Raw genomic sequence first — 13,237 nt, 5'->3', positions numbered from 1 at the left:
AAAAGAAAAAGTTCATATGTATATTATATGATACACGTAAACCACGTGCTCCACTTTGATTCAAACGTGTGTATTTTATTCATTTCATCTCATTATATATCCACCTTAATTCCTCCACCTCACAATCTCTCTCTCTCAAAGAATCACTCCCAAAAATGTTTTGGAGCAAGAAAAAGTTGTCAATTGATGGCTCAATCAAAGCCAAAAGTGACCAAGGCCTTCGAATTCTTACAAAAATGGAAACATCGAATTCAAAGGTTGTTGTCAAACCTATTTCTTTGCTCAAGTCCAAATCTTATGATTGCTACCTCAAAGTGTGCAATCTCTGCATAAAACCCTTGGATTTGGAAAAGGACATCTACATGTATAAGGGGGATTTGGGGTTTTGCAGTGAGAAGTGCAGAGAGAGGCAGATTTACATGGATGAGACTAGAGAAATGGAGGCTAACACGCAGAGGATACTCTCCGGTTTCCGCCGTCGCCGGTGTGAGACCACCCGCCGCCGCCACCCGCCGCCAAGAGAAAGAGTTGTTTTCTCATATAGTTGAAAATATTGAGTTTTTTTTTAGGAAACATTAAGTTTTAGGGGTCATTTTTGAAATAAACTAGTGAGGGTTGTCAACATTTTTTTTCTATTATTGAGTTATTTTGGTTGCCATAAGACCATCACGAGAATAGAATAATTAATGAGGTTGAATCTATGTAATGAGATAAAAATCTATCCACTTTCCAGCTTTGTTTAGATGATATTTTTTGTTATATTCTCCATTTGAAGTAATAATTTTGTTTCAACCATTTACTTCATATTCAAGCTCAAAATAATACTCCCCCGTCCCGGACTACTTGCACTCTTTCCATTTTTAGTAAAAATTATCACCTACAGCCGCAATTGGTAACTTTGCTATACATTCATTCCTTAATCTCCGTGCCGAAAAGGAAATGTGCGAATAGTCCGGGACGGAGGGAGTATTTTCTACGTCAAATTCAAACTCAAAACAATACATTTAGTAAATACATTGAACCCCACAACACCTTAAAATCAATAAATTTAAATAAATAAAAAAGTTCTACATCAAATTGAAACTCAAAACAATATTTAGTAAATACATTGAACCCCACAACACCTTAAAATCAATAAATTTATATAAAATGAAATATTATAGTGAGATTTAATTGTTAATAAATTTACATGTATTGAATACAAGATTACCCATCTTGAAAGTTTAAAAATTACTAATTTATTTTAAAGTACATTCAAACAAACCACAATTAAGAGTGACCATAATACGGATGTGCTTCCTCTAGATCCGACGCTTTTACCTTTTCTAATGGGGCAGGATGGTGATTCTTCTCTATACCACTCAAGAGTGCCTTCTTTAACTTGTCGATTCGGGCCTCCACCCCTTCTTCTCCTTGTTCTATGGCCGCATTAGCTGACCCTCTCCTGAGAATGGCACGCGGCTGGTCATACGTCTTCTTTGCATCAACCAGTCTCCCTAGAATCTCTCTGGCCTCGCTCACACGCTTCTTTCATAAATTTCCCCCGCTCGAGGAATTCATAAGATCCTTGCATTCTGGATTCATCCCTTCATAGAAAATGTTATAGACCTCCGCCTCGATCATTCAGTTATTTGGGCAGGAATCAAGCAATCCTTTGAAGCGTGACAAATATTGACTCAGGGTCTCGTCATAATCTTGTCTGCGTCCCTGAGAGCATCCACAACCGTGCTCTTGCCAGCGGCACGGTTGTTGGCCCGACCCCACTTTTTCTGCCTGCTCCCTGGCAAGAGCACAACACCCACAGCTGTGCTCTTCCGCAAGGACGAGCACAATTAATTTAAAATTCAATTACACAAAAACATTTCCATAATACTAAAATTCATTAAAAAACCACAATAAATATTACAAATTACAAATAAAATAAAAAAGACATAATTAAAATCCTAAAAATTAAAAATTACATAATTAAAATCCTAAAAATTAAAAATTACATAATTAAAATACTAAAAATTAAAAATTACATAATTAAAATCCTAAAAATTAAAAATTACACAATTAAAAATCGCCCATCGGAGCCAGCTTGGTCGTCGACTGGGTATGGCCGGGAGCCACCCGGAACGCCCGAATCTTGGGTGAGAGGAGGGGCCGAATAGTCTGTTTTCGGACTAGGAAACGGTTATGAACCGAACCATTCGGGGTTCCAACCGTGGGAGCCGCTTGGGTTATCGTCGTGACCGGACATAGTGGTGTTGTAGGGTGTGAGAGAATGAAGATGAAAATGGATATGAGAGATTGAAGATGAGAATGGAGATGAGAGAATGATGATGAGAATTGTGTAGTTTGATGTGAATTTTTGGGAGTGAAATTGAGGGTATTTATAGATGAAAGTGTGTATTTTTGGGGTAAAAAAAATTAAAAAAAAATTAAAAAGTGGGAAAAAACGGTTATAAACGGATATAATTTTTTTGGGAAGTGAAATTTTTTTTTATTTTTTATCGGTTTTTTTAATTAAAAACCAATTTTTTTTAAAAAATAATTTAAACACAACGGCTATGCCGTTGACGAATAACGGCGCGCCACGTCAGCTGCTCGATGCATCGAGCAGCGCCGCGCCAGCGGCGCGGACCGCCGTGGCGACGGACGCCACCGTTGTGGATGCTCTGAATTTCCTTCTTGAGAGCATTAGTTTTGGTCGCGGGAAAGAAGTAGTCCAAAAAGACTGATCTGAAGTCCGCCCACGAACGGATAGAACTGGGTGGTAGCTTCAACAACCATATGTTGGCTTCACCCTTCAGTGCAAACGGAAGCGCACGTAGTCTGTAATCCTCCTCGCTCGACCTAGGAGGTCTCTTCTAAATCCCACAAAGTTTGCAAAACTCGTGTAGGAATTCATACGGGCATTCAATCTTTCTCCCGTAGAAGTGTGGCATTACGGCCAACACGTTCGTCTTGATATCGATCGCTTGCTGGGCTGGGGTAATGACAATGGCTTGGGACGGTTCGCCATTCTGGTAAGCATTGAGTAATCCTATCTCTGGATCATTATCCACTATGTCAGCCATAACTTCTGCCTTCTCTCCCTCTATGTCCAAAGATGATTCTGGTTCTCTCTTAATTGGTGAGGTCTGGTCCTCCTCACTTCCTGAACTTAACTGGAGTGGATCAGCTGTTGTTAATCCCGATCTGATGGTAACAGGGGCTAGTGCTTCCCTAACTCACCAGTTGGACTGAGTATCTCTCCAATTGGATGTGTGATTCCAGTTCCCGAACCTGGAGCCTCTGCTCATAAACTGAAAAGAAAAAGAACAAAACATATCAAAACTATATACACCAAATCACTCTAAACACAGACATATAAAACACCATCCATCCCCAGCAACGATGCCATTTGTAGTGTCCAAGAAAGAGACGTTGTGAAGGTGTTCAATCAAACACGTCTAGAGGATTTACTAAACCGCAAGGTCTAGCAGATTATAAGCCTATCTGGAATTGTCGTTGGGTGCACCCTCAACCACTTCAAAACCTTAACCCATCATATTATTGGCAACTATATGGAAGTAAGGATCGATCACACAGAGATGGAGGAGTTTATCAAGCATTCAGAGGATTTGGAAAAGGGTTGGCTGTTGTCACACAACTCATGGGTTAAGTTTTTAACTACTAAGCTCAACAGAATGAAAAGCGATTAACCTATCTACTAGACCTAGGAAATAAGAAAAGTACGTATGCATGCATGACTCAAGTAAATGAAATTTAACTAGAGAAATTCAAACAACTACAACTACTGGGTTAGGTTGAGGATTCCCTAAAATGGTTAAACAAGCAGGTAAACATCAGTGGGAACCAATTTCCCGATTCATCCACGGTGACAGAAAAAACTGCAAAAAGTAAACAAACACCTCAACAATTCAGATCTGATCCTTAACTAACAACCGACTTCATCTTCTTCAGTAAACTAACTCAAACACAGATGAAACAGAGCATCACACACATCAGAACAGAGCAAATCTCAGATTCCGAACTCAAACATGACGATTAAGAAAAAAACTACCAGATCTAGACTACCAGGTCGAGCAGAATCGACAACAAATAGTAAACAACCATAACCATGCAGAATCAGAATAACACGTATCAGATCTACAACTCCAAACAACAATTCAACTCAGATCAACCTGATCCCAACTCTGCTACGTTCAGATCCATTACTTCTCCATCCAGATTCACGAATTCAACAATAATTCAACACCGATTCAACCGATCTCAAATCCAAATCATCCTCAATTGCGAAAAGCATCCAAAATTAGTAAAAACAAACATCAAAGCATCAAAACCAAATAAACATAAACCGAGGCTTCCATAACATCATAATTAAGTTCAAAACATAGTAATCAGCGCCGAGCTTCCAAAACGAAGAAGTTCGCGGCGTAAAACAACAGAAACGTAAATAAATTGTATCTTCGCCCCTCTGGGGACGGTGTTACACCACTAAAACAGACTAAAACCACCACGACTCCCAGAATTTCAACACATTCCCAAGTGCGAAGAGAAAATGTGTGTGAAGTGAAAGGAGTGAGCTAAGAGTAGACGACTCGAGTAGACTGTGATTAATGATCCTTTCTTCAATGTTGATCCCATATATATAGGGAGGCCTGAGGCCCAAATCCCTAGGGTATGCCTTCTTGATTTAACGTTTGTACCCTCAAAATAAGGGTGTCTTCGAATCTTGCTCCTTGATCCCACTTCTGCCTCTGCCGCCACATTCTTGATTCTCCTGGGTCAGTTGGACGACTTCGGCCTTCAAAATCTGCTTGATTTTATCCACCAGGTCATTTAGCACAATCTCCTGGGTCTGGCGGATTTTCTACACACCTGAACTTATAAACACTCATTAACCCATTGAAATCACATAAATTTACCCCATATCCAATGCATGAAACGAGTTTTATCATATTCCCACATGTAGTTTGAAGATTTATCATCCCAAAATCTCATTAAATTGAAAGCAACAACTCAGACTCAATAAACGAACTATTATTGTTTCGTATATCGTTATCATCATTCCAAACAATATATGTGCTTATTCAGTTGCAAAAAAAAGCTTCAAATCTTGAGTGCATTAGTTTTTGTTTAAAAAATTGCTTGCCTTATTTTCTTAAAAAATGCTAAAAATTGAAAATCAAATCCATGTGTAGAAGTTTTTGTTTAAAATATTCTAAGAAATTGAACATTTATAACGTAAACTCAAACAATAATTGTATTCGATAGCAAAAGATCTTGGTTTATAAATGACGTTCTTAGGAGTAAAATTTTTAAAGATGCATATATATTAACGTAGTGCATCATTAATAACGTATGACCAATGTTATATACTCCTTATGTTTCACTCTAAGTGAAACATTTTCCTTTTTAGGATATTCCATTCTAAGGGCATAATTGGTAGCCCATAAAAACTCATAAAAGACCATAAAAGCCCATAAAAGACCCTCTTCTTCCTTCTTCTCCACTGTTTGGTAGATCTCAAATTTGTCAGAGAACCCGGTAGAAAATTCTCGGATCTCGCTGGAATTGAGATTAGAATCAGCGATTGAGGCATTTCACTATCGGCCGAATTTTTTTTTTTTTAAAAAAAAATTAACTTCATATATTTATATCATATATATGAAGGAGGAAATTACAAATCAACTCTTATAACAAGGAGGAAAGACAAATTACGCCACCCAGGGTTCGAACTCGAGACCTCCAGGATAGACGCGGTATCCAGCACCCTTTACCGCTAGGCCAAGGGGCTTGGATCTATCGGCCGAATTTGGTAGTATAAGGTTTTCTGAGTTTCTCAGCAAATTTGAGAGCAAGCTTTATACCTAATTTGCCCTCCCATTTCTCCACCTACAAGCACAGATCGACATCTCTTCGACCCAAAGACACGCGTTGGCAGCGACAATTTCAACCTTCCGATAGAGGTAAGCTGGTACAGTTGACGGTAAAAATTTTCCCAATATTTCCATAACCTCAATTTCGGTTAGGGAATCAGGTGTGAAACCTATTTGTGGTGACACTTGATGAGTCTCATTTGTCATAAAACTACATCAAATTATGTGAACTAACGTCTAATTTTAAGCCAGAATCAATTGGGCGGACGAATGGATCAGGAGAAGGAGTCAAATTTGCTGCACAAACGGATCAAGTTGGATCAGCTGACATGCAGCAAGAGCACCAACTAGAGGACTGGTGCGTCACACAAGAAAGATCCCTAAGGGTAAAGGGTAGAGCAGACTTTTCAGAGAATAAATGCCCTAAGGATCAAGACCTCACGTCTTCCTATAAATGAAAATAGAGAAGGAGGAAGGAAGCAGCTTCGAACGGGTGGCGCTCATTAGTCTTCAGCTCTCTTCCAGAGCTGAAATGGTAGCTCAATCGACTCAAAATTTCCGATCTCAGTCACCTACACTCTTCAGCTCTCTTCCAGAGCTTTCAATATATGCTTCTGTCTAATTGTGAAGGAAAATATGGATAAGCTGATCAGGATGTTTAGATCTCGTAGGCGAATGTTTTGTTTCTGCATGGTGAAGGTTTAGTTCCTTGTTTACGCGATTATTGTTCAGTTCTTAGGGGTAGATTTAAGTTAGCAAGTTGTCATGATGTTCCATTACTAGTAGTCGTTTAGATCTGCTTACTCTGTTTTCCATGTTGATTCTGTGAAGAAGATGAAGTCGTTGGGAGAGTTTTACTTTATCGTACATTTTACAAGAGACTGACAATTATCGCTTTATTCTGTTTGTCCATTTTAGGAAATTTTATGATGAGTTGATCAAGTTGATTTTAGTCCGTTTAGCGAGTGGATCAGTTTAGTTAGTTTAGTCTTTCAAGTCAAGTGTCTCATCTTAACCCACCGTAGTGAAGCGTGACAGCAACCAACCCAAACGTGTCCGCGACCAATGTTAAACACATCATCTCTGTGGGATCGATTTTTACTTCCCTATACTAGTTAATAGTATTGTGGGTTAAGGTTTTGAAAGTGCTTTGAGCTCTCACTCATGTTGGATCTAAGTCAAGTTGACTAGTTTGAGTCTCCACTCCACTCACGGGCATTTTACAGGTAGAAGGCACCTCCCCTGACCAGCGTGATCAGCTTGACAGTTTGACTTGAGTAAGCCACGACGACAACAAAAAGAGCGAGTTCGAAGGAAGACTTTCAACAGTGAACATTTGTTTCAGTTTTTATTAACGTGGAGTGGACTTAATTAACAATGAAATTCTGCCATCTTATTTTTAGATTCTTAATTTGATACCAAAAGAGGATGAAGGTGAGCGTTTTGAGGATGCACTAGTTCGTGTTCGTAAATGTGTTGGCGGGGGACCTGCCACAGAAAATGCTGATAGTGACAATGATATTGAAGTTGGTGCTGATTTTGTTCCTATCAATCTCCGATGTCCTGTGAGTAGTGTTATCGGAGCATCTCCAATAGAGATAGGTCAGTCATAGCCTAGCCACAATAAACAAAATTATAAAAAATAAATAATTAACAATCACACAAAATACGGAATTAAATTTACGACACTGATACGGGAAAATTCAATAATAATATTAAAATTTTAAAAAGTACATTAATTAAAAAAAATTACATTAATTTAAAAAAAAAACTCCTCCTCCACACACGAGCCACCTTCTTATGGATTTACGTCCTTTCACTACCCCAATAATGTAAAAATAGATTTGCAATATATTACATTAATGTAAAATACTTAATGTAATTTAAAAAATTACATTAAGATTTGCAATAATATAATTATAATAAATTTTCTCCTTGTTTTCAGTAAAAATAATGCATTATTGTCTCTACTTTATTCTTTATAATTATCGAATTTGTTTTACCTGAATGAGACACATGAAGTAATTAATAATAATAATAATATTAATTAGGAGTAAAATAATTAGCATTATTAAGATCTAGTAATTTGTATATAAATAAAATAATAAAAAATAATAATTAGATTCTATATACCAAGAATTACTCGATAATTAAACAGGCAGGAGAAGCTAATAATAATCTTAGAAACTCACACTACTTTTTTTGTTTTGAATATTTTTATTATTTACATTATATATAAAAATTAAGAAACTTAAAATTGTAAAAATAGAAAATAAAATTAAGTTTATGTAGACATAAATAAATGGTATTTGTTGAGTGTGACATAATCTAAATAGTATTGGTTGTAAGCTGTATTGTACTGTACATTAGACTAGATAAAATGATATGGGATGGGCCAATGGGCCCAAACTCCCACTTGTTGACAAAACTCTTGAGCCGTAAATTTTGGTGTGGGCCCAAACAACATGGCCTCATCGTGGGCCTGGGCCTGGGCCACACATAGTTGTCGTTTTTTTGTAAGTTTAGTCCACACGCTTCGATAGGAGTATATCAATAATTTAACATTAATAAATAATCATATTTTAATCTCCGATAATTATATAAATAATGTTTTAGCAAATTTATAGTTCTCGTAGGCATTTCCAAATAATACATGGATCAAGATTTTTTAATTTCTAACATTAATTTAATTTTCTTTTTATTTCTTCAATTTTCTCTATGGAAATGAGAGCTTGTTTATTTTTTCTCCTTTCCTTCCAAATAATATTGTGAATTTTTATCATTAAATTGTGCGAGTGTCAAAAGAAAAAGATTGTAACTCCTAATTTATCTTTAATTTAAGTTGTATACATAAAAATTATTGTAAGACTTCACTATTTGTTCTATCTTTACATGATAATTTTAACATGTATTTTAATAAATGTGCAATTTCAGTTTAATGTCCAAATTACTAAAAAGGTGGAAAACTAAATTATAGGTTCACCCAAATTATTATTGTGCATAAATGGAGTTTGACACATTGTGTAAAAAGTGAATAAATATAATCACATTAGCAAATATTATCTTCATTCCAAAGTAAATGTCATATTTGAGAATGACACAAATACTTGTTTATTATGTTAAATAAAGAAAAAAAGTTTATATTTGAATATATTAATATTTGGATATTTTTAGTAATTTACATTTTTCCAAAAGAGATTGACACTTATTTGTGAAACAATAAAAAAGAAAATATAATATCTTCTTATATATTAAATGAAATAATAGTAGAAAAAAATGAAGTATTATAATACTCTGTTTATTTCTACCATTACTTCCTTTAATCTATAAGAAGAATTAGTAGATATATGTGAAAATAGACACTGAGCATGTAACCAAATAAAAAGAGAGAGAGAGTTAAAACCTTTTTTTTTCTTTTTCTAAATAGTGTACATTTGTATTTGTCAATTTATGGAGTATTAGTGTAGTTGGAGATGTTTTAGGATATGTTGTAGATGATTATTTTTGTTCAAAGTGACACATTTTATTTTTGAAATATTATCTTAAATTGATGTAATTCTAAAACATGAATAACACTATCAACTTATCATATAATATTCCATCCATCCCACTATGTGATGTATTTCTAAAACATGAATAACACTTTCTTGTTTTATTTTTCCCTCAATTGTTATTCTTTCTTCACTCCTCTATTTTATTCTTTCTCCACTTTAACTCTATAAATATTATTTTCTTAAATTTTGTGTAAAAAACATCTTATTTATGGCTGAATGAAGTAAGTGGTAGTACTTTATAATTTATTTAAAATAATATCTTCTACTATTTTATTTCATTTTCCATTGGGAAATATTAGTAAATGAGATTTTTTTAGATAGACAAAAAATATTTTATTCTTCACCACAAATCATAAACCACCAATTTTATTTTAATTTTATACCCAAAATAAATGTTCAATTATAATTAGAATAAAAGAATAAAGAAAATACAGGCCATTTGAATACAATTTCGTAAAAAAATGAAGGGTATTGTACCGGGGCGGATTAGGGTATAAAATGAAGCACTTCTTTAAACAGCTCTTCAAAATCTTGATTTCTAGTAAAACGTGATTTCCATTTTTATAGCCATCACTAAAAAATTAAAAAATGCAGACCAATTCCCGAAATGTGCGGCGGAGCTATAATCTCCGAAATCACGCCGCCGGCGAGACAATCGTCGCGCCGCCTCACCGCCGATTTGCTATGGGCCAGCGGCGCCACCGCTCTGAGGAAGAAGAAAAATAATGGTATCTATCACTCAAAGCCGCTCAGATCTAAGCCTCTCGTTCATTCCGATGACGACTTCGAAGCTTATTTTCGGGATTACTCCGATGATGACGGTGGGGAGATCGATTACCCCAGACCGGATTCGGTCCCATCCCTTCCTTCCGGCCCTCCTCCCCACTGAGTGTCTTCTCCTGGGCAAAATGCCTGATAGGCTGCTGCTATTTTAGCCCACAAGTTAACGATCCTCTGATTGTTCGAGGCGAGGGGGTCATTGCAAACACTCACCCACGCCTTGGACAGCGCGACGTTCTCCGCGTCTGTCCACTTCCTCCGTATCTTCGGCTGCGACGACTCGCCGACCACCTTCTTCCCCTTCTTGTTCTTGGGCGCGCCCCGACCCCGCCCCACGGGAGTGTCCGGTGCCTCGAGATCTATACCCAACTCATCTAAGGAGAAGGTATCAATCCCCTCGAACTGTGTCTCCGCTGGAATCGATGTGTGCGAAGCAGCAGTACCAAAATCAAAGCTGGGGCGATAGACGTCAGAGCCCCCGGCGTCCCCTGCCCCCACGGTGTACCCTGCGTTCCCGCCATCCCCGGCGTCCCCTGCATCCCGGGTGCCCACCCCGACATCATCGGCATCCCGGGATGCATCCCCGGTCCCCCCTGACCCCCCGGCATCATCGTCATCCCGGGATGCATCCCCGGTCTCCCCTGACCCCCCGGCATCATCGTCATCCTGGGATGCATCCCCGGTCCCCCCTAATCCCCCCGGCGTCCCCTGCCATCCCGGCATACCACCACCAAATGCCATCCCGGACATCATCTGCTGGCAAGGGTACATGTTGTTGTAGTACCCGGGCATCTGATTCCATCCACCTCCCAAAGGGACCGTGGGAGTTTGCGACCCGCTCGACCCTAAATTTGGCTCGTTGTTGAGATTCATTTCACGTTGTTGATCTTGTACAGAAATTAAGATAGAGAGAGTACTCGTTAAAACAAGTGGTGCGAATGAAAATGTCGCGCAAATCGCGTATATATATTGTTTAGAAAATTAAAAAAAAAATTGGTTCGTCGGTTCCTCGCCGATCGGGAGGCTGCAATAGCGGCGAGCCGATCGACGAGCGCTAGGGAATCGGCGTTTCCTCGCCGAAATTCTCGTTGATTTGGAGCTCCCCGGCTGCAATAGTTCGGCGAGCCGCTCGCTAGCCGACCACTGGAGATGCTCTTAAGGCGCCCCACTGCTGATGCCCTAAAGGACGGATGAGTAATATTTTCTTGGCAACTTTTGAAAGAGAATTTTTCTCGGATATTTCCTGTTGAGCTGAGAAATGGCAGCTGAGAAAGAGAAAAACAGTGATTTCTATGGTGTTATGGGGCCGAAGTAAGAATGCACGCCAGCTGATCTGAGAAATGCCTACAAGAAACTTGCAATGGCTAGAATTTGTAATTAAAATTTTTCATGTATTTTATTCTTAATACCAGTTGCAAGTTGAGAATGGGATTCTTGAAGCTTAAGGTAGAAATAAGTGAGGGATATTGGTTTCAATAAATGATTGCTACTTTAGGAAAAAAAGGTCATGAATCACGGTGAAGATCATGTTAAATTTCTTTTTTGGATGTGGAAAATTGAATTTGGTCTTGTTCTTTTCAATGTTTCATGGTAGAAATGGCATCCGGATCGTTGCAGTGCTTCTGCAAATCAAAAGTTTGTTAAAGAGGCAAAGGAAAAATTTCAAGATATTCAGCAAGTTTATTCAGGTATTTGAAGCCTCCTCCTTTCTCTATCCTGCTTGCTAGAAAATGCCATGTCTTGGAATAAATTGTGCAAGTCTTTGGATGATGGGAGCGAATTTCGGGAAAAAGGATGAAAATTTGGGGCTGAAATCTTTATTATTCTTCACTCATATATTGTAGTTGATCATATGCTGAGACTGTAACATGATAGCAAGTGTACGTATTATTATACGATGCTTGGACTCACGAGATGCTTATGTTATTAGTTCTTTCGGATGCAAACAAAAGGTTTCTGTACGACGTAGGAACCTGTAACAGCGATGATGATGTCGAAAATGTGAGTTGTAAATTATGCTCCTTATTAGTTGGTTTTTGGGACGGTGTCGTCTTTTTTATCCCCACTCTAGAAGGAGAGACCTTCGCAAAATCCCTTTCGACTCGTCTTAGTTTGCCTTTGTCCAATCATGCCTGCTTTTGTAACATTTTTCTTGTTCAGTTTGTTGTTGTTGCTGAAGTTTCCTTTAAACAGTCGATTAAAGTTCCTCAAGAAAATGTGAACGAATTCTGGTCTTGGAGCATCAGCAAAACGCAGAGAGAGCAGCCGAAGAAAGAATGCCAAGAATGGCCGGAGGTAGCCGCAGGTGGAACGGCCGGAAGCGGAAGATCACGTCTGGGCATGGCGTCTCGTCTAGAGGCATATCTGCTTCGATATTCTACAACATCAAGCTGGTATGGTTGGATGTTTTGTTATACTAAGCTCTAACATATATATGTACTCAACAAATTGAGATGCCAAATCAATTTGAAGATGTGATGTGCCAAGTTTGTCTCTTTTTTTTAGCTTGTGTTTGTGTATGGACACATTTAAAGTTCATGTAATTGGTGATCAAGCTTCCTTTATTTATACCGTTTGACTTGTTTCTCTTTTGATTTCTGCTTAGTTTGGTTGAAATTTCGTTCAGTTTTGCCCTTTTTTTCTAGTTGCGTACAATTACGTTGTTAAAATCGGCTTCGAACTCAAGACAAAAATATTATAAATATAAATAGTTTACATACTAAAATAAAGAGCGACATCAAGTAAATATATTATTTCCTCCGTCCCCCAAAGTTTGTTCTAGTTCATGTCGGGACATGCCAATTCGACGTCCATCCGCAACCCCAGTCTTAGATATCTCCACCGCGACATGAATCAATTGATCTTTGCTCAAATAGATGGCGGAGGAGTGTCTCAAACGGAGCTCCATGTGATGTGGTTCCTCCTCACCAAAAGGGGGTTTAACTTTGGCACCTGCATCACCACTTACCTCAACCGCATCTCCAAGAAGGACAGAAGCACTATATGTTGCGGGGGATTGATCACGGCAATTGT

This window comes from Salvia splendens, chromosome 20, assembly GCF_004379255.2.
Source record: "Salvia splendens isolate huo1 chromosome 20, SspV2, whole genome shotgun sequence".
Taxonomy (NCBI): Eukaryota; Viridiplantae; Streptophyta; class Magnoliopsida; order Lamiales; family Lamiaceae; genus Salvia; species Salvia splendens.
Note: the sequence above shows the minus strand (reverse complement) of the source record.